This window comes from Meriones unguiculatus, chromosome 10 (genome assembly GCF_030254825.1).
Source record: "Meriones unguiculatus strain TT.TT164.6M chromosome 10, Bangor_MerUng_6.1, whole genome shotgun sequence".
NCBI classification, from domain to species: Eukaryota; Metazoa; Chordata; class Mammalia; order Rodentia; family Muridae; genus Meriones; species Meriones unguiculatus.
Genome location: NC_083358.1, coordinates 84,900,257 through 84,927,202, shown reverse-complemented (window position 1 = coordinate 84,927,202; position 26,946 = coordinate 84,900,257). Strand labels below are relative to the sequence as shown.

Sequence of the window (26,946 nt, the reverse complement as noted above, 5' to 3'; positions counted from 1 at the left end):
AACTGCTGTGAATAACAAAGAATCTACCATGAAGGGAACCAACTGTGCTTAACGTAGTGAAGGAGGGGGGAATGAAATTTGGTTCAAGCCGTCAAGCCGAGTCTGCGAATGAATGCCCTTCTGTATCAGTGCCACCGTGGCAACTAATCAAAGGGAAGAACTTGCCAGATTCTGAGAGCATTGATACGATCGAATTTCTTATAGAAAGTTAACTCTGGAGAGAGTGTTGTTGAAGAATTGAAAGAGAAAATGGCTAACAATAAGATACATTATCTCAATTGACCAAGAACAAGATAATAACATAAACTAAAGCAACCGCAGTGGGGCTCAAGAAGTCAGAGCACAGCAAAAAGAGAAAACTCAATATATTTTGATGAAATGAAAGAAAGACACTGACGGTGAGCATGGTTTTATCGATTAGGAGACTAAAGGGGTGGTGATTCTATTAATATAGGCGTATTCTTTGAGATGTGAAAGAGCTTCAGGGAAAACAGACCAGAAATTGGCCTGAAAATACTGAGTGTAACAAACCTCAGTGAGATCTAGAACATTCTGCACAAAATGTGTTGGAACTCAACATATGGAGTTTAAGAGATTGCAGATACAATCATATGTAAACTGAAGATATAGTCTCAGAAACAGGACATATGCTCATAGGCATTTTATAGACATTATAAAGACTAATGAATGGATACCACCTATGGATATAGAACATGTAGAAAGACAAGCAGAGAATGAAAAACTTTTTGTAGACATCTGCTGTCTACTATGTTCATGGACAGAGTTAGAGGTGATTGAGATTTAAAAAAAAAAAAAAACCCTTAGGTTCTGGAGCTGAGACCCACCGAAAGAAAGAAAGGCCAGAATGTTCCATTTCCAGAATAAAAGGCCAGAATATTCCATTGCCATGTTAGAACAGAAAGGTGAGGTGCTTGTGAAATGGAGAACAACTTGAAAACTCAACCAGCAGACCAGCCCCACCCTGCAATGATCGACATTAGCACTGATCATCAATAACCCTTAATGTGGATGTGAGCGAGGTCAAGCTTATAATCATAATGAGCAATTAAAAGCACATGCCCAATTTAACTTCTTTTTCTCTTGAAAATATTTTTCCTATAAGTTGGATGGTTTTGTCTGAATAAATAAATATATATATATATATATATATATATATATATATATACATGCACACACACTAGATAAAAAGTGACTGCCTTGTCACTAGTACAGTCAAGAAATAACAGTAACTATTATTAGTCAGGCAAATGGGCCAGAAAGAATAGGAAAAGAACTTATAGTAAATTTGGCTGTTTGACTACTCAACTGAGAAGCTGTCACGAGGCATCAATTTAAGGGTGCCTGCAGCGGTGCTCAGCTCCAACAAGGTCAGTAAAAAATGGCAAGAACACCAGCAAAGAGACTGTGCCTGTTCATGGGTAATGCACAGTCCATAGCTATTTGGAGACCGACGGTGGTTCACTTTTAGTCCCGGCTAGCTTGTATGTGGCATGATGACATGTCACTGTATACCAAGTGTCAGAGTAAAATATTAGTTTTGAATTCACCAAGACACCTCATTAAAATGAAAAATACACTGTAAACATTTCTGAAGAAACTGAGCCTCCATCTGGTAGACTCATAACTCAGGGAAAGCCATAAACAGAAAGATATTTGTCTGTATCTATACCCAGGTCCCCGTCTAAGTTCTGAAGATCAAGATGAGTCATTTTCCTGTAAGCAATAATTTCAAATATGCTATAATTACCATCCTGCCCATGTCACCCCGGGAGAAAACAAAACATCTGACTAACATTATGGGCTGTCAAACGCTCATCAATGATTTCATCGCACACTGGTGATGACCATTCTCTATTTCTTTGTTTCTTTTTTTTTTTTTTTAAATGCAATAATAGACCTGCCAGCCTGGCCTGAAACAAACAGGAAAGCCAGAAAGCAGTGGCATTGGGCTCATCATTAGCTCCATTGACACAATTCAGGGAAAACGCAGAAGCTTGTGTATTTAATTGGCTCACTAACGTTTTTGAAAACAACGTTTTCAAATGAGGTTTTTTTTTCCATATTCAGAAATAATGTGAGGGAACAATTATACTTGCAAGTACCTTAATATTTGGTGTTGAGAACTTAGAAAATTACTTGTCTATTTAGCTCAAGTAACTGTCAGAACCAGAACCTAAGTTTTGCTCTGGCAAAGGTGCCTGAAGGCCGAGGCACATACTGTCAGGCTCATGGAATGAAGCAGAGAAAGTGCTTTCGCTGCTTGCTAGGACCATCATATGAAACAAATCCAGAGTAGGTGGTTTAACCCAAAGGTGTTGTGTTATTTGCTTTGGAATTAGATGTGCAAAATTAAGGTGTCCACAGGGTAGGTTCTTTCTGAGACTGCAAAAGAAATGGCCTTTTCCAGGACTCTCTCCTTGACTTGTGGAAGAAAATTGCATCTTCCCATCTACAGTCACTCCATGTAGCTCTTGGGGTCCAAATTCCTCTTTTTTTTTTTTTTCTAGAATACCACTTACATTGAATTAGTGTCCACTCATTTTAACTTGATCATTTTTGTTAAGAACTTATCTCAAGGGCTAAGGACTCATCTCAAAAGATGGCTCAGTGGGTGTTTCATGCTTGCAAGCAGAAAAACTTGAGTTCAAGTCCCCAAAACCATCATAAAGTCTAGCATGGTAGGGCATGTCTACAATTACAGTGATGGGATGGGACACAGAGACAGGAGAAAAATCCCCCACAAGCGCAGTGACCATCTAGTCTGGTATATAGAGAAGCTAACAATGTGGAAGGCGAAAACCAACACTTGACAGTATCTTCTGTCACACACACACATACACAAGCACAAGCACACATGTGCACATACGCACATACACAATACACATACACACACCATATGCATGCACAAATACACATACATAGATCATACATATACACAAAAGATTAAAATATAAAAAAAAAACTTCCAAACAAAGTCACACCCCAAAACATTGAGGATTAGGATTCCAATTTATTTGGGAGCAAAGACATAATTAAATCCATAAAAAAATGATTACAATAATCCTTTGGAGAGAGTAAAATAAATAGTTTCAGTCAGCCCCACTCATTTATTTGTTATTAACTGTCAACTGCCTCGGGTAACAAAATAAAGCAGAGTCAAACCAGAGCTATATCTCCACAAGATCAAACAAAGACAGATGAGAAGTGTGCTGCCCAGAGCTTATCCAGAGAGAAGTGGACTCCAAAAGCTCACATCCAGTTCACTAGGGGTAAACGGAGCAAGAGCAGTTTTCCTGGGGAGACACCGAACCTTGCCGCAACGAGAAGCCCAGGAAAAGTGTTCGTGTGCTCATCCACCCTGCATCGTTTATGGCCTTTAAATCTCATACTGTTTGACATGACAGGAGTGTGGAACCTGCGTGTTGGTCCCTTCATACTGCTCTTTCAGAGGACCTGAATTTGGCTCTCAGAACCCATGTTAGACACACACACACACACACACAATTAAGAATAATAAAAAACTATTTTTTTTAAAAAACAAAAAGTTACAATCTAGGGTCAGTAGGATGGCCCCAGACTCAGTGGATACAGGCACGTCACTGTCAAGCCTAATGCCCTGGGTTTAATCTGCAGAAACCACATAGTGGAAAGGGTTAACCGACACCCACAAGCTGTCCTCCGGCCTTCACACATAAGCTGTGGCATGTACATGCACACGCACACACACACACACACTCACACACACACACACACACCCTTGAAAAAGGAAATGTAAAAAGGAAACAAAGAACTCAAGTCTATTCTGTCATCTATAGGAGAGCAGCCAAATAGTAAATTTAGTTATCAGTAGGATTTTCCTTAATGTTTTCAAAGATCCATCTATCTTGCACTGGTCATTAATTTCTACTCACCTAGTTGTTACAAATTACAAGTCTTCTCAGCCAAGAGAGATGTGGATATAAGGAAAATTAAAATATATAATCCTGATTTCTCAAGGATGGTATGTGGCCAGATTAATGAGAATGAGTAACAGTAAGTGTAAAATCACATCAAATTATGTGGCCTGGTGCTTACAACTCCTTAATCTGTGCACTGCCTCAGGGTTCGGTGTGAGAAAAATCTCTAGCATCACTAACTGGAGACACAGACTTAATACATAGTGCCTCTTAAATTTCCATGTCACTATTTTGAATAGTCTTTGTTGTTGAAAATCTCATTTGCTAAGACAAGTGTAAATTTAGTTGCAGAGAGCCTTTTCATGACATAATTTGAGGCTGATTGTTTCATTCCCAACAAAGGTAGAATCTAGTGTTTCATCCACTTCTACCATCAATGGGAAAGACCTGGTTTTCTTCATTAAAAAAAAAAAAAATCAGGAACAAAACTAGAACCAAATAAATTAGTGGCAAAAATATCATGATCATAAAATAGATGTAAACTTAAGTTCTTTTAAACCATTGTTGGGCTGGGGCTGGAGAAATAGCTCAGTGGTTAGGAGCACTTTGCTGCCTTCCCAGAAGACCTGAGTTTCGTTCCCAGCACCCTGCTCAGGCAGCTCACACCAGCCTATAATTCTAGATTCAGGGGAGCTGACACCTTCTTCTGGCCTCTGCAGGCCCCTGCCGTACGTATGGCATGCAGACACATAAACATACGTATACATAAATAAAAGTAAATCTCATTTAAAGTAAAATAAGTGTCAGCTATTAAATAAGTAAAATTCAAGCCCATGCATTAGGGCCATACTTTTCAGGTTGTAAAATCTCAAAATAAAATAAAATCCTAGATGTCTGAATTTAGTAGCATGCCTTCTGTGACATCACAACTTAATTGTGGCTTCCATTTTTGCTTTGAAATGTGTTCTGCTGATAACCTCTCTAACGAGAGACAGAGTCCAAGCTGGGCAACGATTCCGTATGTTATGCAGAGAATTGAAGGCCTGCATCAGCCACTCTAGGAAGCAGCAAGCCACACTCTAGCCAGAAGATGGAGCGTGAGAAGCATGTGAGCAGCAGCTGAGCCTGAAGGAGAGGGCCTGTTTGCCCTGTTCTATGGGCAGAGCATGCTTTGAAGCTTTTGGCCTGTCCTGGGCTCCCCAGAGGCACCGGAGCACACTGGAAGGTGGAGCCTGAGGCCTATTAAAGGGGTTGGACTGAGAAAAGAAACGAACAGATTGCTAAACTTGGAATAGTAAGGAGCTCTATTTTTAAAAGGTTTCCGAGTAATGGGACCAATTAATACACGAAAATAGAATCTCAGCTGCTTTTCATCCCCACTGTGAACAGCATAAGAGAAAACAGGTGGGGCTAAATGTGAAGGTTCAGGCTGCCAACGGGCATAGAAGCCAGAAGCCCTGCGAGCTGCAGCAGGTTCTGATACTGCAGGGGCTGCAACCTGTGAAGTAGGCCAGGGTGGAGGTGAATTTGCTCGCTGACACAGGATGCTGAAATGAATGAAGGTGTCTTAGGGGTGTGACACCACCACCTGGCAGTAAATTGTAAATTGTAAGGCAAAGGGATATGGAGATTAGAATGGCCCTGGAGGGGAGGCTCCTGTAATCTTGCCTCTTCCATTTACTGGCTTGGAGTCCTCAGAGAAGGGTCTTCTGTTCTTCTGTTTCCTCATCCACTTCTCCCTGGTGGCCGCTAAGATTCATGAGTTAAATTACTCGGAGGGGAGGGAGGGTCTCAGGTACCTGTTGCTCTTGTTTCGCAGGGACAGTTAGAGGAATCCGTTATAGGCTAGGGTTAGTTTGCCTTGCTTTAGCATTCCCAGCAGCGGAATTCTCTATTAACTGGCACCAGGCAGCCAGACGCGTAAGTGCCGGGGACGTGGCTTCCACGACACTGAGGAAGACACCGTGGAACCCGCGGGTGCAGCTCACACAGGGCACGCGTACACTCAGCAAATGCTTAACAATTCGTTGCTCAGATTCCTCGAGACTGGGTGGTCATGTTCATTTACTAATTCTTTCTTTGTGAGATGCTACACTAACCAGAAAGGCTATTTGCTCATCGCAGGAAGTCACACACGCATCACTTCGCTTACGCACTCATTAGCAACAGAAACGCTGACTCCGGATGCAGCCCTTGAGCGGGCTATCCTGTGTCCCTCTTGGTGGGCTTGGGATTGTGGACAGACAGCTTGATGAACTGCAGAAAAGGCAAAGGAAAATGATACACATTTTTGTTAAAAGCTTCCATTGATTTCAGAAAGGTTGTCGTGTGGTTATTTTTAAAACCTATAGGTCTGTCTCCAGGTGACTCACCAGGACAGCGGCCACTCGGGGTGGATGGGAAAGGGATCTCCTTTTTTTCTGAGGAATAGGGGGATGGGGAAGGAGGGGAGGACTGGGAGGGTAGAGATGGGGCTACAACAAGGATGTAAAGTGAATAAAAGTAATGTTTTTAAAAATGTTAAAAAAAAACCTATAGGTAGTGGTCAGTGGTAGAGTGCTTGCCTAGTATATGTGAGGCTATAAGTTAATGCTCATCACCGCAGAGAAAAAGGGTTATGAGTAGCAGGGATCATACTATTATCTATTTACCTAAAAGTATATATAATACACATAGGTTTTTGTATACCTATAAATATAATTGTTTAAATTCAGTTTTCCCATCTGAGCTGACAATGCTCCCCACAAAATGAAGCCATAGACCAACAAAAACCTCAGCAGCAAGCATGAGTAGCCCCATTTTGAGTTTGTTGATAAGGATTGTTCAAGAGACTCCCAAAACATTGTAGACTAATATTGTTGCCTTTCGTTGTTCCCCAGAAGTTGAAGGCAACTCCCTATGGCTGAACACACCATGTGCTCCAGGACACAGAGCCTGGAGGATCTAAACTACATCGGACCTGAAAGCCTCCTCTTTAAGGACTGTTCATGGTGGCAGGAGGTGCCGTGACAACTTCCAACTGAGAAAAGCAACCAACTGTTCTACCAGCTTTGGCCTCTATGAGCTGTCTAGGGTTGGCACGATAACCTTTTAGGACACATGCTAAGATAAAAGGGAAAACCCTCATGAGATCTCAACCCTAGTCAAGGAACTACAGGCAACCAAAGAATGCTAAGAGCAGGAGAGAGTCTTCCTCAGGGAGAAGAACAGCAACTGATTATCCAGTACCCTGAAAATGTACATACAAGTAACATTACACACACTGAACAGGTTATATTTGTACATGTAGCAACATATATATGTGTGTGTGTGTGTGTGTGTACATACATACGTTATTTGTGTAAAATGTATACATCTGTATTATATATATGTATATCTATACATATACATATATATTTACAACAGTTTTAAAAATGGGAGCATAAATTTGAGAAAGAGAGCAAGGGAAAGACACATGGGAGAGGTTAAAAGAAGAAATGGAGAAAATAATGTATATTATATTTTAATTTCAAAAAATAATTAAAATTAAAGCTATAGGTAGGCAACACTTAAAACAATGCTGCCTTGCCTCGATGTCATTATTATCTAAAGGAATATTATGTTGATGGATAATTAAAACTATGTTAAAAGTTCATACTTGGGATTTTAAGAAGAAAATACTATGAACCAAATTTCCTAGTTGCTTTTTGATGCATGTCCATTTGTGAATCTACTCAACACACAAAACTGATTTGATTATATCTTTAAGATTACGATGCAAACAAGTTCCATTACACACAAACAGACATATGAGCACACATATACTATTTTCTCCTTTGTATAATTACATGAAAAAGTAAAGTGAATTGTCTTTTAATATGATTTAAGAAAAAAATGCAAATCATCACAAGAAAGTTCTGTAGGCTGATCTCATAAGTGTTCCTGTATTTTGGGTCTTTCACAAGAAACAGTCTTTTTTTTTTTCCCTTTCAGATTTTTGAGGCATATTAACATATGCAATGTATGTATACACCCTTGATACCACCCAAGACCTTAGCAGTAAACACACCTGTCACCCCCAGAAGCTTTCGTGTGTCTTTGCTTTTTTGCTATATGTTTATTGTTACTTAACTTTTAATAATTTATTTTTAATTGATGCATAAAAACATTATTCAAATCTCTCAAGAAAAGTTCACACAACAGAAGCAGAGAGGAACTCCGGTCATGGTCTGTCACACTCTTTAAATAACTCAATTTCTTCTGGTGATCCTGAAGAACCTGATTTTCAATAATGCTTTCACCCAAGCCTTTCCAGTCAAAAAGGCTTAGATTTGTTTATTCACTTAGAAATGGCTCCTTCGTGTTGTTAAACACATTCTCCTTTTTCAATGAACAAAAGGGTCTATAAAGTCAATAGACAAATTGATGAAAAAGACTTTTAATGGCATCGACTGTGCAGGGGATTAGCATATGTAAAATGCTCAGCACTTTTACCAGAGTAAGAAAGGGAACACACTAGAAGTGAGAGGAAGTTCCATTAGGTGCCGCGTCACAAGAGAAGAAAAGGTAACAGATAGCAGTTATAAAAGAACATAGAATCATAACCACGATGATGCCAGTCGAAGAAACGTAGCATAGCAGATGAACTTTCTGATCAGGTACAAAGAACTCTCTCTCTAGTAAGGGTGCCAGCCATACTTAGACCAAGGTCCAAAGTCCAGAACACCCTCACAGTAAAACCACTGTTGGAAATAGTTGCTTACAGGGACATTTGTCACCTTCTATCTATTCCTCCCCTGTAACCAACTGCAAAAAGGTCTGAGAAAGTATCTCTGCTTCATCACAACCCAAAAGTTTTCTAAAGCACCAAGCTTCAGAAACCAAAAGGATCTAAGCTTGGTCACCAGACTACTGTAGTTTCTGTCTGCAGCAACCAGAGGGGGTGAGGGAAGGAAAGAAAAGAGCTGTCTTACCATCACAAAAAAAAAAAAAAAAAAAAAAAAGAACTTTCGACCAGAACCGATGATGACCAAAGAGGGAACATGTCTGAGAAAGAAGCTTACAAAAAAAGCCACAGACCCTGAAGAGACCATCTTGGTCCCTGAATCTGATAGTACCTGAACTCCACTTGAAAACTTAATCACCTGAGCCAAAAGAGTGGTCTCAGTGACATGTCCATCTGTAGAATATTATGTCTTTTTTTTTTTTTTCAATGCAGTTTATTCAGGAACATTGAACAATCCTCGGACCCCGGGGAAAGCCAGCCCACAGCTTAAATAGCCTCTGGGTAGCCAACCCAGGCGTGCCACGGGGGCAATGCAGATAGGTCCACATACATGGAAGCAAGCCAGATCCTCAGCCTTAGCCAAATGTGGAATTGTTCATGACAGAGAGCACTCACCATCGGGAAGGTGGAAGGCAGAAACCAGCTCCATCTTTAAGGCATAGCATTCCGCAGCTCTCTACAGTTCCCCCTTTTTGTTTTAGACGCATCAGGCAAGAGTAGAGGTCTGATCTCTGATATTAGAAATCAATTGGGATTTTGTACAGATGTTCATTTAGGTGTCATCCACCCAAAGAGCATCAGACCCGTCCGATACCTTTTTCTCAGAGGCGGGACCTGGGGCATCAACCCGCATGCAATCAGACATGCTCTTCTCTGGGTCCAAAGCGGCTGACCCTGAGTGCAGTGCTTAGCCTCGCATCCTGAGCGTATCATTTTAGCTTTTTATGGTAGCCAACCATGCTTGGGGAGAATGTCCTGCTTCAATGGCTGTAAAGGCCTGAATGATCATGGCTGCATCACACTGTTGTGGGACTCTAATCTTGCATATATACCACAGGCAAACCAAGGAGACCAACACCAGAAGGCCTGCTAACACTCCCATGCCCGCCCATTCCTTCAGATGATTCATGGCCTGCAGCAATCCATGTTGATAATCCTGTGGCTAGTCCTGCGTCTACTCCGGTAGAATTTACTGTGACAATGGCCACTCTCAGCTGCTCCATCGTAGTATCGAATTCTCCAGTCCAACTACCTAAAATATAGCTCGACAATTGTTTAGACAGATTTGCAGCACAGGAAAAATTCTCATGGTGTATGCTAGTGACACAAAGTCCAGCATACTTTCATTGACAGCCAGGTTGAGCGATTTGCCATAGGGTATCAATTTGCTCCTGCAAGAGGTCAATCCTCTGATTGAACACCATCAAGCTTCCTTTTAGTTGAGCATTAATTCCTTTATGTACAACTAAGGCATGAGCTACATTGGCTAAATGATTATTCAGGGTCTGAGCAGTCTGCCCAGTATGACTCATGGCTGATGCCCTGGTGGTAGCTCCAACAGCTGTCAATGAGATGGTAGTAACAATGGTGGCTGTAGTTCCCAGATCCCTTTTCTGTCTGAAGAGAGTCATAGCGTGAGGGGCATCAATGGGCACAGGCACCCAGTGAGGCATGCAAGTACCCAGGGCATACCTAAATTTACTAGCATTCCAGCATTGGGCAAAAAAGCAAGTATCATTACCACAATTACTTGGCTCTATCTGGCTAATAATGAATAAAAATGGGGGATATAGACAAACAGGTGTGGGCTTATAGGAAATATTATGAGAAGCCTTAACCCCTCGTTGGAACATCCTGCGTCAGTTCTAGAACTAGCAGTGGTGGTGTCCGAGGTCTGAGTAGGTTCAGGAGACCATTGCCCCCAGGGGCGAGACGTGCTCCATGCCAATTGACTAACTCCATGTTTTCCTCCAATTTTGAAAGTCATTTAAGGTTCTTAAATTATTTTTTTCCCTTTTTTCTTAAATTTTTCATCAATTACACTTTATTCATTCTGCATCCCCCCATAAGCCCCTCCCTCCTCTCCTCCCAATCCCACCCTCCCTCCTCCCTCTGCTTGCATGCCACTCCCCAAGTCCACTAATAGGGGAGGTTCTCCTCTCCTTTCTGATCTTAGTCTGTCAGTTCACATCAAAAGTGGCTGTATTGTCCTCTACTGTGGCCTGGTAAGGCTGCTCCCCCTCAGGAGGAGGTGACTAAAGAGCAGGCCAATCAGATTATGTCAGAGGCAGTCCCTCTTCACATTACTATGTAACCCAATTGGACTCTGAACTGCCCTGGGCTACATCTGTGCAGGGGTTCTAGGTTATCTCCATGAATAGTCCTTGGTTGGAGTATGAGTCTCTGGGAAGTTCCCTATGTTCAAATTTTCTTGTTCTGTTGCTCTCCTTGTGGAGACCCTGTCCTCTCCAGCTCTTACTATTTCCCAGTTCTTACCTAAAATTCCGTTTATGTCTCTTTTTAAAGAAAGGAAAAGGAGCAATGACATGATTAATATTGATTGTCAACTTGACAAGACATTAGAATTATCTCGGAGACAAAGTTCTGGGCATTTTGATGAGGTTAGGCTGCCTAATTGTAGGTAGAATCATTCTGTGAGCCCAGCTCAAGTTCCAGCCTGAATTAAAAAAATAAAAAATAAATAAAAAATTTTTTTAAAAAAAAAGAGAAAACTGAACAGCTGTGGGCCTCTCTTTCTGCTTCCTGACTTTGGATTCAGAAAGACCTTGCACTCCTACCCTGCACTGTAACCTCAAATTATGAGCCCGAATAAATCCTTCCTTCCTTAAGTCGCTTCTGTCATGATATTCTTTTTAATAGCAACAAGAAAAGTAACTAACAGAAAGCAGCATATGTGCAAAAGGAATGAGAAAAAAAAAACACTTTCTTTAAAAGGCAAGGTAGCAAAGTTTTGAGTGTGAACAAAAAGTCATTTGCAACCATTCCACTTCACCTGTGCAGGGTAAAGTTGCTATAAACAGTAGTTTTATCATGGCCAGAATTAAGCCCAGGGACCACATCTAGCCTAACATCGATTTCTGTTCATGATGAGTCATTAAATACAGAAGAAAGTAATTTTTTCAAGGAAACTAAGAAAAAAGTACAATGAAAACATCATGATGCATATTTTGTTGAAATTGATGATTATATCACATAAGGGGTTCTGTAAGACTAAGGGCAGATTTTTTGTTTTTACTTTAAATATTTTCTTTCTACATCTCTGTTATTCAACTTGTTCTAATATGAATGAATTAGAAATCACTAATGATCTAAAAGACAATAAGAGGGACCAAATGACATGAAAGCAATGTGACTCCACAGGCTACAGAGATGGCCCCACCGTTAAGAGAGTGCATTGCTCTTGCAAAGAACCTGGGTTGGATCCCCAACACCCATTTAGAACAGCTTATAACCACCTGTGACCCCAGTAGCAGATGATCCAATGCTCCCTTCTGGCCTCAAAAGGTACCAAGCATGCACACAGTATATACATACATACATACATATATATATATACATGCAGGTTCATACACATAAAATAAAAATCTATCTTTTTCAAAATGAAAGAGAAACATGATCCTTAAATTTGAACAATTTTGCATCTAAATCTAGCTAGAATTAGGTGAATTTCTAAAAAACTTCAGTCTTACCTGAAACACATACACACACATAACACACATCGTTCAGAAGGTAGAGACTGCACCCAGAGTTACATACCATTTACCCAGTTTATACACTATGCCTAGGAAGACACTTCGCCTGGATAAATGTCATAGAGCTAATTAGTGGCGCAGCATCACCTCCCGTTCCCTGTCTGGTCTTTTTCCATCTCCTACTACAGGTCTATAGATAGTTTCCCTTTCTTATTTGAGATGAACGCACAGAAAATAAACGTCCCTCTCTAAACATAACATCCTGAATATGTTTAGAGCACGCAGCTCCAAGCAGCTCTACCTTGAAAGATTTTTACACTGCAGTAGGATTTTTCTCTTCTGTAAATTGTTAGCACTATTTTTAGGAGCCCTTTTCTCTGGCAGATCCAGGCGTTCTGGCGTCTGAGCCCTGTCATCTCTTCAGTGTGTATTTAGTCGCTTCTGAGCTCTGCTCACTGTTTGCATATCATGACACCAAGCAGAGTTCAGCAATACAGAACGTCTTATCCATTTCCTCTTAATCCATTTTAAATTCATCCTGAGCCCGTCGGAGCAGGAGATGGAATGAGAGTTTTATAATTACCTTTTGCAAACAGAACATTAAATTATTATACAGTGGAATCTCTGCTTTCTTAGACATGGGGGGACCTTCACTTTCCAGGGAGCGCATCTGTCTGACTCTATAAGCACACATATGTACTCTAGAAGTCATCCTGTTAGCTTGGAGTTATCGATCGATTTCGGTAGATTACCGCAATAGATTCTTAAGGAGCCTTAAGATTAAGACATGTGCTTGGACTTCTTCTGTCATGTATCTCAAAGGAGAACCAGGAAACGAGACACACAATGAAAAACAGCAGGCAATACCATACGAGACTCCTTATTAAAAACATAAAGTGCCTTTCACTCCTGCCTTTATTAAGTCTACTTTTCAAGCTAAATGGGGGTTAGGTGAGGCAATTATAATACAAGTCACATATAACTATTTCATTATCCATGTCCTCTAGTAAAGTAGCCTCCAGAACACCTTTGAAGGCTCCAGAGTGATGGCAGCGGGTTGACTATAATGAACAGTGTTACAAATGGGGACATGAGACAGCCGGTCTAGTGGGGATGGAATCTCCCAGAAACTGCATGGCTGTAATTACTGAACACCATCTCAGGTAGTCTCGGATGACTGTGAACACTGATAACCATCTATGGTAGATTATATTTTTTTTCCTCAGTTAAGACGAAGCCTATCAGCAAAACTGAAATTTATAAAGCATAACACATACTCGGAGGCACTGTCTGCCTCCATTACTCTAATTATTTTTCAATCTGGTTTCCAAGCTCATTACACTATGTACTGTGCCACTGAATTAAAATATAGTAAAGAGGTGGCTTGATATTATTCTGTCTGAGAGATGACTGGCTATGAGCTATATTTAAAAAGATCTGAACTAAATAATTCAACTGAGAGGGCAAAAAAAAAAAAATGCCTAGAATTCCAGCATTACATGTCAGTAATCTCTCTAAACAGCTTATTCGAAGAGGTCACTTAGTGAAGGTTGGATCAAGGGAAGTGAAGAGACACAGAGGTGAGTGGTAAAAGAAGAGAGAGAGCGTCAATGGCAGTGACACAGCGAATCATTGTGAGTAACACGAGCAAAACAGTTCCATTTGCTCGATTCCCCTTAACAGGTTTCCCTAAAGCAACAGAAAAAAAAAAATCAAAGTTGGTGACAAAAACCCACCTGAAGTTAATGCAATACCCAGGCCAAAATTCCCTGGGCAAAATTCAGTTCAGTTGACTGTAGAAAACTATGCCCACCACAGCAGAAACAAGCTGGAGGGAAATAGCAAAACAACCTCTCCCTTCACTGTCCACTCTACGTGTTCTCCCCAAAGCCTGCACTGACAGAGGAGGACAAAAGGTCCATCACAGAGAGCTACATAGACACTATGGGACACTATTCAGCTGTAACAAAAAATAAAAATAAACTATGAAATCTGAAGGTAAATATATGAAACTAAGAACATCTACTGAGTGAGGAAACCCAGGCCCAGAAAGCAAATATCACATGTTCTCTCTCATCTAATGTGCCTAGCTCCAAATTTTTAGATTGAGCATACAACCTGAAGTGATTAAGGAACCAGAAAAGTAAAAGAGGACCCTAGTAGGGATAAAGGGGGAGCAATAGAGAAGTTAATACCAGGGTAAAAGTGATGTGAAGGGGGGAATGGGAAATGCAGGGTTAACTAAGAAGAGGAAAGGAAAATAAATGCAGAAGAAAGGGAGATCACAGTAAAAACAAACAAACAAACAAAAAAAACAGCAAGTTTGTCTGAAAAAGTCATTAAGAATCATACTAAAACCTAAATACTAGGTGTTCACTAGGGATACGCCGCAGACATAGATAAATGGCGCGTGCGCACATGCACACACACACATATCTTCCTACCTTTATAAAGTATACATTTTGGTGACAGGGATTCAAGAGATCATTCAACATACACTTAGATAATAGCAATTAAACTATAATTAAAAATCAAGAATTTTTATTTTTAAAAATATTACATTTTAAATTTTATTTATTTATAAATTACAGTTTATTCACTTTGGATTCCAGCTGTAGCCTCCTCCCTCATCCCCTCCTAATATCACCCTCCCTCCCTCCCACATCTCCTCCCATGCCCCTCCCCTAGTCTACTGATAGGGGATGTTCTCCTCCCCTTCCATCTCACACTAGCCCATCAGAACTCATCAGGGCTGGCTGCATTGTCCTCCTTCCTCTGTGTCCTGGTAAGGCTGCTCCCCCATCAGAGGGAGGTGATCAAAGAGCTAGCCACTGAGTTCATGTCAGAGATAGTCCCTGTTTCCCTTACTAAGGAACCCACTTAAACACTGGAGCTGCCATGGGCTACATCTTTGAAGGGGTCGTAGGTTATCTCTATGAATGGTCTTTGGAGTATCAGTCTCAGAAAGTATCCTTGGGCCCAGATTTCTTGGTTCTGTGCTCCTGTTGTGGAGCTCCTGTCCCTTCCAGGACTTTTTATTCTCTACTTTACAGAAGCTTTTCAGTTTCATGAGGTAGTCTGGAGGTATCTCCATCCCTGATCTCAAGCTGTACAATAGAGAAATATTAATAAAAACCGCATGGTACTGGCATAGGAACAGAATGGTGGATCAATGGAATTGAATAGAAGACCCAGAAATAAGACCCACACACCTACTTGATTTTTGACAAAGAAGCCAAAACCATACGATGGAAAAAAGACAGCATCTTCAACAAATGGTGCCTGTCTAACTGGATGTCTACATACAGAAAAATGCAAATAGATCCATATTTATCACCCTGCACAAAACTAAAGCCCAAGTGGATCAAAGACCTCAACATAAACCAGACACACTAAACCTGTTAGTTGTCTCCTGTGCCTTGACCTCACTGGCACAGGAGGCAACTTCCTGAACATAACAGCAACAGCACAGGCTCTAAGATCAACAATCACTAAATGGGACCTCATGAAATTGAAATATTACATTTTTGTAAAGGTCTGTGCTTTACGGGGACCTTGGTTTTGCTGGATTAAAACAATTTCCAGTGATTCCGCTATATTGTCTTCAGCCATGTCTTAGGCAGCAGTTCTGAATTTCTTTGAGAAATACAGAATGCTTAGATATAGTTTAACCTCTGAATACAAATACAACAAGGAAACTTTCATATTTGTATACACATTTATGTAAAGCAAAAAAAAAGTTAATTAAAACAAAAGACTATCCGTGGCAACAATTTTCCTGTTGGCTACACTGCATACACTACAATTTTATGAATCCTCCTCCTCCTTACCTCTCCCACCCCTCTTCCTTTCTCTCTCTGTCACATACACACCACCAATAACAACAATGGACTGGCGTGCTACAGACAAGAGAGCAAAACTCATAGACGGTATGAAATGTCATTAGAATACTTCATATTTAAAAATAATTCATCAACCTGGAACGGCAGATTATAATCTTCCTCACGCTCGTGTGTGAGGAAGGATTTCCACTGAAGTATGCTGAGCAATTTGACATGGCTGTTGAAGAGGACATGTTAAGAATTAGAACCATTTTCCATTGTTTAAAGTAAGCATGTTGGGTAACTGAATCACATGTGCCTCTCACTAGTCTCCTCAGCTCCTGTGACTGTCAAACGCACTGTGAAGGATATCCAGCCATCCTTTTTTGCACCATCTGGTCTACCAAGAGTCTGAGGAAGGGAACTTAATTGGCTATATGTAAAGCAGTCATAAGATTTATAAGTTTGATTATCTAAAATAGATGCTTGTATTCTGATATATAGGGAATGTTCACTGTTGTATTAATAATAATAAAAGCATGCCAAATGAATGGGAAAGCATCATTATAAAAGGGATTAGTGTTTGCAATGAAAGTGTATAGGAGCCTTGTGGGTTGCACAATGAAGATGTAACTATTTTCATATACAAGTTATTAGCTCAAGTTATGCTTTATTGTACCATAACTTTGCTCCTATAGCAACATGGCCATGATGGAAAAATAATGATGCTGGGGTGTTGCATGCCAGATGTTTTTAAAGCACGGTTGATGACTTAATTCCAAACTAGTTTAAATGGTAGACATAAGCAGTCCAGGAAAAATACAAATAAAGGAGCTGTAGGACTGTGATGTGTAGTTAATTAAAAGCACATATTTTTAGATATTTTTTCTCTAGTACAACACTTTGCCATAGAAATGTCTGCAAGTGCATGCATAATTTAAATTGTCCAGCAGCAAAAGAAAATGAGCCTACTATCATTGAGACAATTTGACCCGAATGTTTCCAAGATATTATTTTGCTGGGAAAGTGGCAAAAACCTTATCAATAATATTTTTACATTCTTTCTTCCTATTAAGTATTCTTTTAATCCAGTGTGTATTTTATACTTAATAGCTCATCTCTGTTCAAAATAATTGAATTTCAGGTGCTTGATTACTGTGTGCAGCTTGGGGCTACAGCAGAGCATTACACACTTAGTACAGGCAGCTTCCCCTGCTATGACACCTATCAAAGTATCCAAGAATGACGAGCCAGGGAAGGCTGTGTATACATCGTTCACCGCTCTGAAACAACGGCTCATGCTCCCATCCTGAAGGATGGCTCAGCACTCCCCTTCAATCAAGATGAAGGTGGGTCTAAGTTCAAGGCAAGAACCATCTTTTGAAACTTCCTTTTCAATCCCCAAGTTCAACAATTATGACCCATGTTACTTTGCCCCCCCCCATAAGAAAGAACACCCAGAAATCAGAAATGGCAGGTCTCTAAGGGGTACAGGCCAAATTTCTGGCAGCTATGAGAAGCTGGAGGCTCACAGGTGATAACAATGAAAATTTAAAAAAAAAAAAAGATTCATGTGAAATATCAGAGCCACGGCCCAGCAGGCAATGACAAAAAAAAATGATAATAATTTAAAAAAATAAATGAACAATTTTTAAAAGAGCCCCAGGTTCAAACAGATGGAAAAGAAGCATTCCAGAGGCCAATTCACTAGGCAAGAGCCAAGGAGAAACAGGATCAAATCCAGTGAGGTTCTGGAGGGGCGTTATTTGAGGAACAGCAAGATCCTTGCCAATTTCCAATTACTTTTTGCCGTTCCTGCACAGAGTGTTTGTACATGGGTGTAAGTAAGTAGTTATAGTGTGTGTGTGTGTGTGTGTGTGTGTGTGTGACAATCAACCTTGAAAGATAAAGTCACAAACAATTACAATACAGCAGGAAATAGAAAGAAAAGCCCAGAAAGCAGAAGGAAAAAAAAAAAAAAAAAACAGGTCATGTGTTGTGGCAACAGATAATGCTATATTTCCTGTGTAAGTATTTCTTGCCTTCTTCCTTCACCTGACAGTCATCTTTTCCTCTCTGTCTACTCCACAACTGCCAGCTATGAGGGCAGCAACAGCACTAGAGGAAGTAGCCCTTCTCTGGTGGTGTAATGGAGATAGGAGAGTCCTTGGTGAGTTGAATGACGATTTGGTTGAGTTACTAATAAAGAGAGTGGAGGTAAGAAAGTGTGGGTAAGAAAGTGGAGGTAAGAAAGTGTGGGTAAGAGCAACAACCGAGGTAAGACTCATGCTCACTAAGTTCTGTAACTGTACTTGTCCTTGTGGGCTGGCCTTGTGGGTTAGTTCAAAATGAAGGACTGTTTGGCCCTCCCTGACAGGACAAAGTGTAAGAGTAACTTTTATTCCCCTAAGGTAATTGTTATCTCAGAGTCTATCCGCCTCCTTCTGCTAACCTAGACCTAGTCCTTGGAGTATCTAGCATTGATACAATCTAACCTAGGCCTAGAATGTTTTTAGCCCCTGAGACTAACTGCTTAAAAAGCTCACCCTTTCTAGTTCTTACCGAGCTCTGGGCTGGTTGGTTCAACTCAGCTGTTCTGGCTCAAACTCCTCTCCCAGCTAACTGACTCAATATGTCCTTTCTCTCTCAGCCCCTGAATTGCTCTGTGTGTCCAACAATCTTTTCTAATCTATCTCTTTCTCATTCTCTGGCTTGTTCGGTCTTCACCAATGTCTAACTTGTTCTCTCTATATATCTCTCTCTCTGTCTCTATCTCTCTGCAAACTGTCTCTCTATTCCTGTCCAGTAAAAACTGTCTCTTCTCCTTTCTGTATAGCACCTTAAGTAGTTTTCTTTTTTCTCTCTCTCTTCTTGTGAGAGTTGGGCATAAACTATTCTGTCAAGTCTTTTTCTGATTCATCACCTTTGCTGCCACTTAATTGGACATCACTTACAAACATGGGTGCTTCCTTCTACAAACTAACTTTACCTTCACTGCTTGGGATTAAAGGCAAACCTGAACCTAAGTTTTTCTTTACCTGAAACTTGCTCTATACTAGGCTGCCTTTGAACTCAGATCTGCTTTCCTCTGTCTCCTGGATTAAAGGCATGTTTCTAGTCTAGCCAAATCACACAGACCTCAAAGGCCTTTGGATGTGATCTCTTGCCAGAACAGCCATGTAGTGAATTAAAAATTCCTCTACCTCAAAGATAGACAAATAATTCAACCAATCCCAGTTAGGAATGTGGGGAGCTGGGAACCACAGCAATGCATTAGAATATCAACTCGCTAAGAACATGACCCAGAACCTAGACTAGTACCTTAAGAGATGCTTAAAAGATGATAGTAAGAGTTTAATGAGTATTTTAATTAAGCAAATAAGAAAAAAATCATCTTCAGCTTTGAATATTCAAAGCTGGCTAATTTAATAATGTCTCCAGAGAAAAGTCAAAGGGCTAAGACCCTAAAAAAAAATCAAGTGTTAGAACAAATAGGTGAGTGCTGTCTAGCAAAACTGGAGAACAGAGTAAACTGAGAGTCAATCCTTCCCTGGCCTTTAAAAGATAAATGAAATGAACTCATTTGTTGATCAATGTCTTTACACGTTTATGTCTATTGATTTATCACTTCTGCTAAGAGTCTGTTCTGAAACCTAATCACTTTGCTTTCAGTAGATAATCCTCCTTTTAGCCTGGAGGTCATTTTTAGCTACTCTTATTCATACTGTCTTCTAAGAAACTAAATAATTTTCCCTCCATCTTTGATGCTTATGCTGTTCAAATATTTGTATAGCATTACTGCATCTCCCATTAGCTGTTGCTGAGCCAAGCTTTAAGGATTAGGCACAGTTAGATCCTTTAAACCCAGTAAAAACCTCTAATCAATCCTTCCATTACTCTAACTGTTTCTGATGTTCTTCTTGGGAGCATCTCTGAAGTCTTTGTCAATCTCTACAACACTGAGAAGTCTGCAGCTTCTCTTGATAGTACAAAAAAATGACCTGACGAAAATCATATCTTGAATCTTATGCATCAAAATACCTCCAAAATGATTGATCATTTAAAATAATTTTCTGGAGACCATACAACCAAACCCAATTAGTTAAGAGTTTGTTGGGAGATGGTTTCAGAAATTCAAACTGTTAAATACTCTAGACCCTCCAGGTATTTGTAAGCATACTAGAACTTCAAGGTCACCTCTAGAAAAATCATTATTAAGAAATGTCCAGAGACAGAGCTCTTGTAAGGGCTTTTATTATTATTGTGGAGGACTGGAGTCTGATTCCAGCAGCCAGGCCGGACAGCTTACAACTGGCCTAAAACTCCAGATCCAAATGTCCTTTCTGGACTCTACAGATGTCTGCCCTTATTTGAGTATATTTACTCATAGGCACATATACACACAATTTTTTAAAAACTAAAAATAATTGAAAAAAATAAATCTCTGCCTGAAATCTGAATACTTTTCTACATGATAAGTTAACACTTAAAGAAGGCGGCTCAATAGGGAAAGCCCTTGTCTCACAAGTATAAGGGCTTGAGTTTGGACCTCCCCAAACCCATGTTAATTCCTGCCGGCATGGCACCCCACCTATAACTTCAGCTCCAGGAGACAAAGACAGGGAGTTCTTGGAGCAAGCTTGCTAGCCACGCCAGCCATACTGGAAAGCTCTGGGTTTGATGGAGAAACAGACCCTGTTTCAGTGAGTAGCATGGAATAGTGATCAAAGATGCTTCCTGACGTTAACCTTGGGCCTCCACGTGATATACACACATGTGTGCATATCCACACACACACACACACACACACACACACACACACACACACGAGTGTGCTCACACATGTAAATACATATACATGTGCAACACACGTGTGTGTGCCAAAAATAATGGAAAAAGAAAACTACTACCCACTGTTACTTACTTATTTATCTCATGTGTAAGTTATCTGGAAGAACACAGCAAGGATCTCAGGCAGCAGGAAGGCTAAGTGGACAGGACTAAGTGCCTAATTGCAATCTTTTGTCCTATTGCGCTACAATTCCTAGATGGCCTCCACGGAAGGCCCCGAGGTTCCGGTACTTTTTCAGCACTGCTCCACGTATGGCTTTCATTTGTTGCACATGTTTGTTTGCTTGTTTAAAATACACTAAACAACAGGGATCCCTCTACCCCATATAGGAATTAGAACATACTTATTAACATCCTGTGTGATGTTTTGCCTCTTGTCCCCCAAACCAGCTTTTGTTACTATACAGTCCGCAGAACGCAAACTCAGGGGCTGGCAGGGAACCTGCTGGGACCTTTATAAGGTTTTTTTTCTTCCCACTGAAAAGAAACATTTCGTAAACACAGTAGTTCATAGGCATGGAATGGAATGGAATGAATGAATGAATGAATGAATGAATGAAATGTAGCAACTCATGGGAGAACTCACTATGATACTTCATTAAACAGTGGGATATTAAAGGCTTACCATGTTTCTAGCTCTGAGCCTACAAAGATGGTTCCTGCTCTCACAGGACAAATTGTCAGTTGAGGTGACAAAGGACTCTAAGCAAGCATGACCAGATCAATGACAGAAATCTGCAGAGTCGGATGTGACACACACGATAAAGAGTTAGCATCACCCGGGGAAAAAAAGAAATGCCGGAATAGGTATCATGGGGAAGAAAACTCCAGAACAAAGTTGAGAGAGATGAATTTGAGAGAATGCAAAATAAAAATCTGACATTTGAGTCTTAGAATTAAGGCCAGGAAAAGACCAATCCTTTAAAGTTAAATTATACTCGGTGTTCTTATAGTGCCTAAGATTATACATGAGAGCTTACTTAAGTCTCAGCCATGCACAAGTGACATACTTTGGAATTCCCGAGTGTCACTTGAATATGACCTATAACTCGAAGTTACATGTTGGCATTTATTTGCATGTATATGTGTCGTGCTGTACATGCATATGTGTGTATGTGTTTATATATGAGGATGTGCGTGTGTGGGTGTGGGAGCATGCGTGTGCACATATGTGTGTAGGCCAGAGGTTGATATGTGTCTTTCTTGACTCCTCTCCACATATATATTGAGGTCAGGCCCCTCACTTGAATTCAGAGCTTGCAGATTTGACTAGTGTAGCTAGTCAGCTTCCCCCTGGGATGCTGCCTCTGCCTCCCAAGTTCTGTGATTGCAGACAGGCTGCCCACCCAACGACTGTGTAGGTGATAGGTATCAAATTTTCAGTCATCACACCAGTGGGGCAAGTATCGAATCTCCCCAGCCTTTCATGGCTTCTCAAACTCACACTTCTCCAAAAGTTAAGATGTCCCTATTGCTGCTCTCAAAAAGGAAATTAATTCTAAAATAATTCCCTCCTCTTCTGGACCTAAGCATGCTCTTCATTCTATATAATAAATCTTACGAAATCTCTCTCTTCTGGCCCTAGAAGAAACTCCCAGGTCCTGGATTAGTTTGGATGGACAAAACTAGGAATATTCTTGGGTGATTTTTTTCCTTTGAATGATAATAACATCTAAAACTACCTCCTGCGCTAAAATAGTAAGTGATCAAAGCTTCATATAACTTGTGACTTCTGGACAAACTGTCTGAGAAGTTACAATGGTAGAAAGTCAGCTGAGGTCCAGGAGGTGGGAATCCAATCACAGAGGAAGTTTGCTTCTGTCAGTTTGAGAAGCTATAGGGAAGTATCTTAGGCTTGAAAAGTATGACTAGCACAGAACTCTTGCTCAGAGAGGCTTGAACGTCCAAGATCAGGTTGCCATTCAAGTCAATGTAAAGCAAGGATTAGCTTTCTGCCTCCTAGATCCATCTGTTCTATGGTCATTACTTAGCATCCAGAATCTCACTATAACACATATTATCTACTTGTGTTTCTAGCTGTATTCTCATGAGGCTGAATGAACAAACAAACTCCCTCTGGGTTCTTTCATATGAGCATTTATACCCATTCCCCTGACATATCATCTTTCAGGCCCAGCCCCTTAACACAATTATAACAGGTATTAAATTTCAGTGTATGAACTTTGGGGAAGCACAAACACTAAGATGAGAGACATCCATCCCCAGCTTCTTAAAATTCCATGGCCTCACAGATGAACCACACCCATAGTTCCGAAAGCCTTACCTTTTTCTAGTACCTATTCAAAAGTCAAACATTCAGGGTCTCATCCAAATTTCATCTCCATCAAATGTGAAACTCAAGGCACGCTCCTCCTAGGGATAAGTTTCCCCCCTAACTTTAAGCCTTTGAAATCAAATGTTATGTGCTTCTAAAATACAATGGATGAATATAGAGTAGACATTCTCATTTTAAAAGGGATGCATGAAAGCAGTGACAAGCCAGGTTTAGCAGTATGGACTTGCAATCCCTGCTACTCCACAGCAGAAGCCAGAAGATCACAAGATAAGGCCAGCCTGAGCCACAGACTGAGTTGCAGACCAATGTGGCTAATTTAGCAAGATCTTGTTTTGAAAGAATGTACATTCATAGGGATACAGGAAGGAAGTAGAGCATAGTGGTATGGCAGTTGCCTAGTGCACATAAGGATCTAGGTTCAATCCTTGGCACCACAAAAATCAAAAAAGGAAAGGAAGAGATGATGATAACAGGTCCTAAGGAAGTCCTCAAAACTAATTAAATGCTACCAGTTCAGGTCACTCCTCTTTGACTCCACACACTGCCTTCTGGATACATTGGTGTAGGAGATGAATCCCGCCCTCAGTCCCTGCAAAACTCTTTCTCTGTGCCGGTGCAGGATATACCAGCACAACTCCTCACAGGATGGATTTAGCAGCCTATGGCTTTTCTAGGTTATAGGAATGTGCTTGAAGTTGTTCTGTTTTGTTGTCGGGACAATGGAAGCATATCAGGTACTCCTGGGCTGCTACCCCTGTCACAGGCCCAGAGTGCCACATCCTTAAGAAGGCTTTGGAGGGGCTGAAGAGATGCCTCAATGGTTAAGAACACTGTCTGCCCTTACAGAGGACCTGCGTTCAATTCCCGGCAACCACAGAATGGCTCACAATACTGGGATCTGATGCCCTCTTCTGGCATGAAGGTGTACATGCAGATAGAGCAGTCATACACATAAAAAATAAATCTCAAAACAAAAAAAAAAAAGAATGCTTTCAGAGGAGAGGAATACTGAGACCTGAGACCTCAGGTATCACTGCTTAGCACTCACCACCTCACAGCTCCGCCACGCATTCTAGCACACTTCCCCTTGTCCATCCCAGGTTCAGCTCCAGCGGTCCTAGAGGACACAACTGATACCCTGTGCCAGTGTCTGCCCAGCTCAGAGGGTTCCAGCTGTGTGGGTTTGGGTGAGGACTAGTCTTAAATGTTCCGAAGGATGACACCTAAGCTTCCCAGCTAAGGCAGAGAACTGTCATGAGGCTGAGGCTGCTTCCGTAGGAACAAGGCTACTCTCGAAACACTCAGGTGTCCGCACGCCCTTTCCACAGCCGGAGATGGGTCCTCCGCTGCCATCCAGGCACAGCTGCTCATTTGCCTAAGCACAGAAACAGCTGCTGGATGTTTGCTATCTGTCCACCAATCAGGATGGAGCCCGGCCACCCTCTTTGGTGACAAAAATTACTAGGAAAGAGAAAATTAACAAGAGAAAGAGAAAATTAAAGGACCTAAGGGGACCTGAACTTGTCTCCCTACCACCATCCTTTATTTTGTTCTTGGTGTTGTTGCTGTTTCTTACTAATTACAAAAAGGATTATAACCTGCATGCTAAGCCCACAATAAGTTTTAATTGCTAACAAGTTTCCATGGAATAGAAAATATCTCTGCCTCTGTACTTATTTGATGCCCCCCATGTTGTCATTCTCACAAATAACATATTTATATATTGTGCCCAGATTAACATAGATTTATAGTTATTTACCTTTACCTAAGCTCTTTACCTCTTCATACAGCTTTCAGTTGTACTCTAGTTTCTTCTCATTTTAGCCTGGAGGATTCCTCTTAGCATCTTTCTAAGGCCAGGTCCACTAGCTGTTATCTCTCTGATCATTGGTTTCGTTTATCTAGAAATGTCTTAAGTTCTCTTTTACTTTTGAAGTCTAGCCTCGTCACATACAGACATCTCGTCAACACTTTTCCCTCTTCAGACTTTAAATGTGTCTTCCCACTGTTCTCTGTCCTCTAAAGTTGACTGGAAAAAGTCAGCTGTTAATCTTACAGAGAATACCTTGTGTGCCATGGGACATTAATCTCCAGCTGCTTGCAAGATTTTCTTGCTGTGTTTGGCCTTCAGTAGCTTCTTTCTGTGTCTGCCTGGTGGCATCTCCATCTGCACTTCACAGTGTTCAAGCTGTGGGGAAATGGGTGACGGCTATTTTTACATAATTCAAAGGAAGCCACAAAAGCAGCTAAAGCAGAATATTGTCATGAGGCCAAGGCCACTTCTGTAGGAACAAGGCTACTTGAAACACTCAGGTGTTCGCATGTCCTTTCTAGCGTGGTGATCAGTTCCTCCGCTTCTGTCCATAAATGGCTGTCTCCTTGGACTTGTCTCCTTTAGACACTCCCACAAGGAGCTAGAAGTGAGAAGACTGACTTTTCTCGACTTCATTATTACTTATTCTGTGGTAAAGAGCAATTCCTTTGACACCTACATCTATTTCCTTCTCCGTTCTGTACTTTGCTCAGAATGGGGCTTTAACGCTTGCTTTTCTTTTTTTTTTTTAACCAATTTTTCTCTGAATCTATAGATTAGAATTCTTAAGATATGCCCAAGTTAGTGCTAAGCAAAATAAATAAGTAAATAAACAAACAATGAAACACTATTAATTCTTTTTGTTTTGTTTAGTCTTCTAGTGGTTCCCAATAAGGATTAATGAGTTAATTCTTGAAACCCCTTGGAAGTATTAGGATATTACATATTACTAAGAGGAAAGAGCTGTATGTTAAAAACTAATTGGAAGAAACCACTCACAGATTGTAATAAGAAAGCATCCCAAGTTCCAAGGGCACTGGGGACCTCCAGTAAGCAAGCCCTCATTAATTTGGCTAATTAGCCACTTGCTGTATTTGCTGGTTTGTAAGTGGCACCCTTTTAAGCAGAAAATTGAGTTGTAAAGTTCCAGGAGCCATCTGTGTGATGAAGATGGCATCCGTACCCCACACTTCGGATTTCAAAGCAAATCTCACATGTTCCAAAGTGTTCTTCGGATATTTAGACATTTCAGACTCATCTGTACAATCTGCTTGGGCAGAGAGAAGGCTGAAAAAAGCAAACTCCACTCTATCAGGTGGTAGAAGAGAAGAGGAGAGGCTAGGAGGAAAATTACAGAAGCTGTTGTACACTTGTGTGTGTGTGTGTGTGTGGCAGTTGTACATGCTTGATTACTTTGGAACAAGAAATGGAAAAGATAAACTTGATTTCCATGACTAGCCACTGCAAATCTCCGTATGTCTGAACCACCTGAATGGAATGGAGAAAATAAGATAGTTCACAAACATGATGAGGAAACCTCCAGAACTACTCCGCATTCAACCCACCCAAATGCAGTCTTAGGCTTCGCCGAAAAATACTAGGAACACCTGACTCTCCATTTCTTCTTCAGAGCCATTTGCCATACCACCCTCACATCCCCCGGCTTTCTTCTTGGGGCAGGCGGAAAGGTCCTGTAACAAACAGCACCACACTGAGAAACTATCTTTCAGGGTAAGTCAGGCCTGCAGGTAGCAAATCTCACCCATTATG

General features: G+C 40.8%; 1 long non-coding RNA gene across 3 annotated transcripts in view; it reads right to left on the bottom strand.

Annotated features, from left to right (window-relative positions):
• The window catches only part of LOC132656915 (uncharacterized), a 69,460-nt gene extending 43,907 nt beyond the window's left edge, over window positions 1-25,553 (bottom strand). For all 3 annotated transcript variants that reach the window (XR_009594721.1, XR_009594722.1, XR_009594723.1), the window contains exon 1: window positions 25,429-25,553. This is a non-coding gene — a long non-coding RNA (uncharacterized LOC132656915). The remainder of the gene's footprint in view (window positions 1-25,428) is intronic.
• Window positions 25,554-26,946: the final 1,393 nt, after the last annotated feature.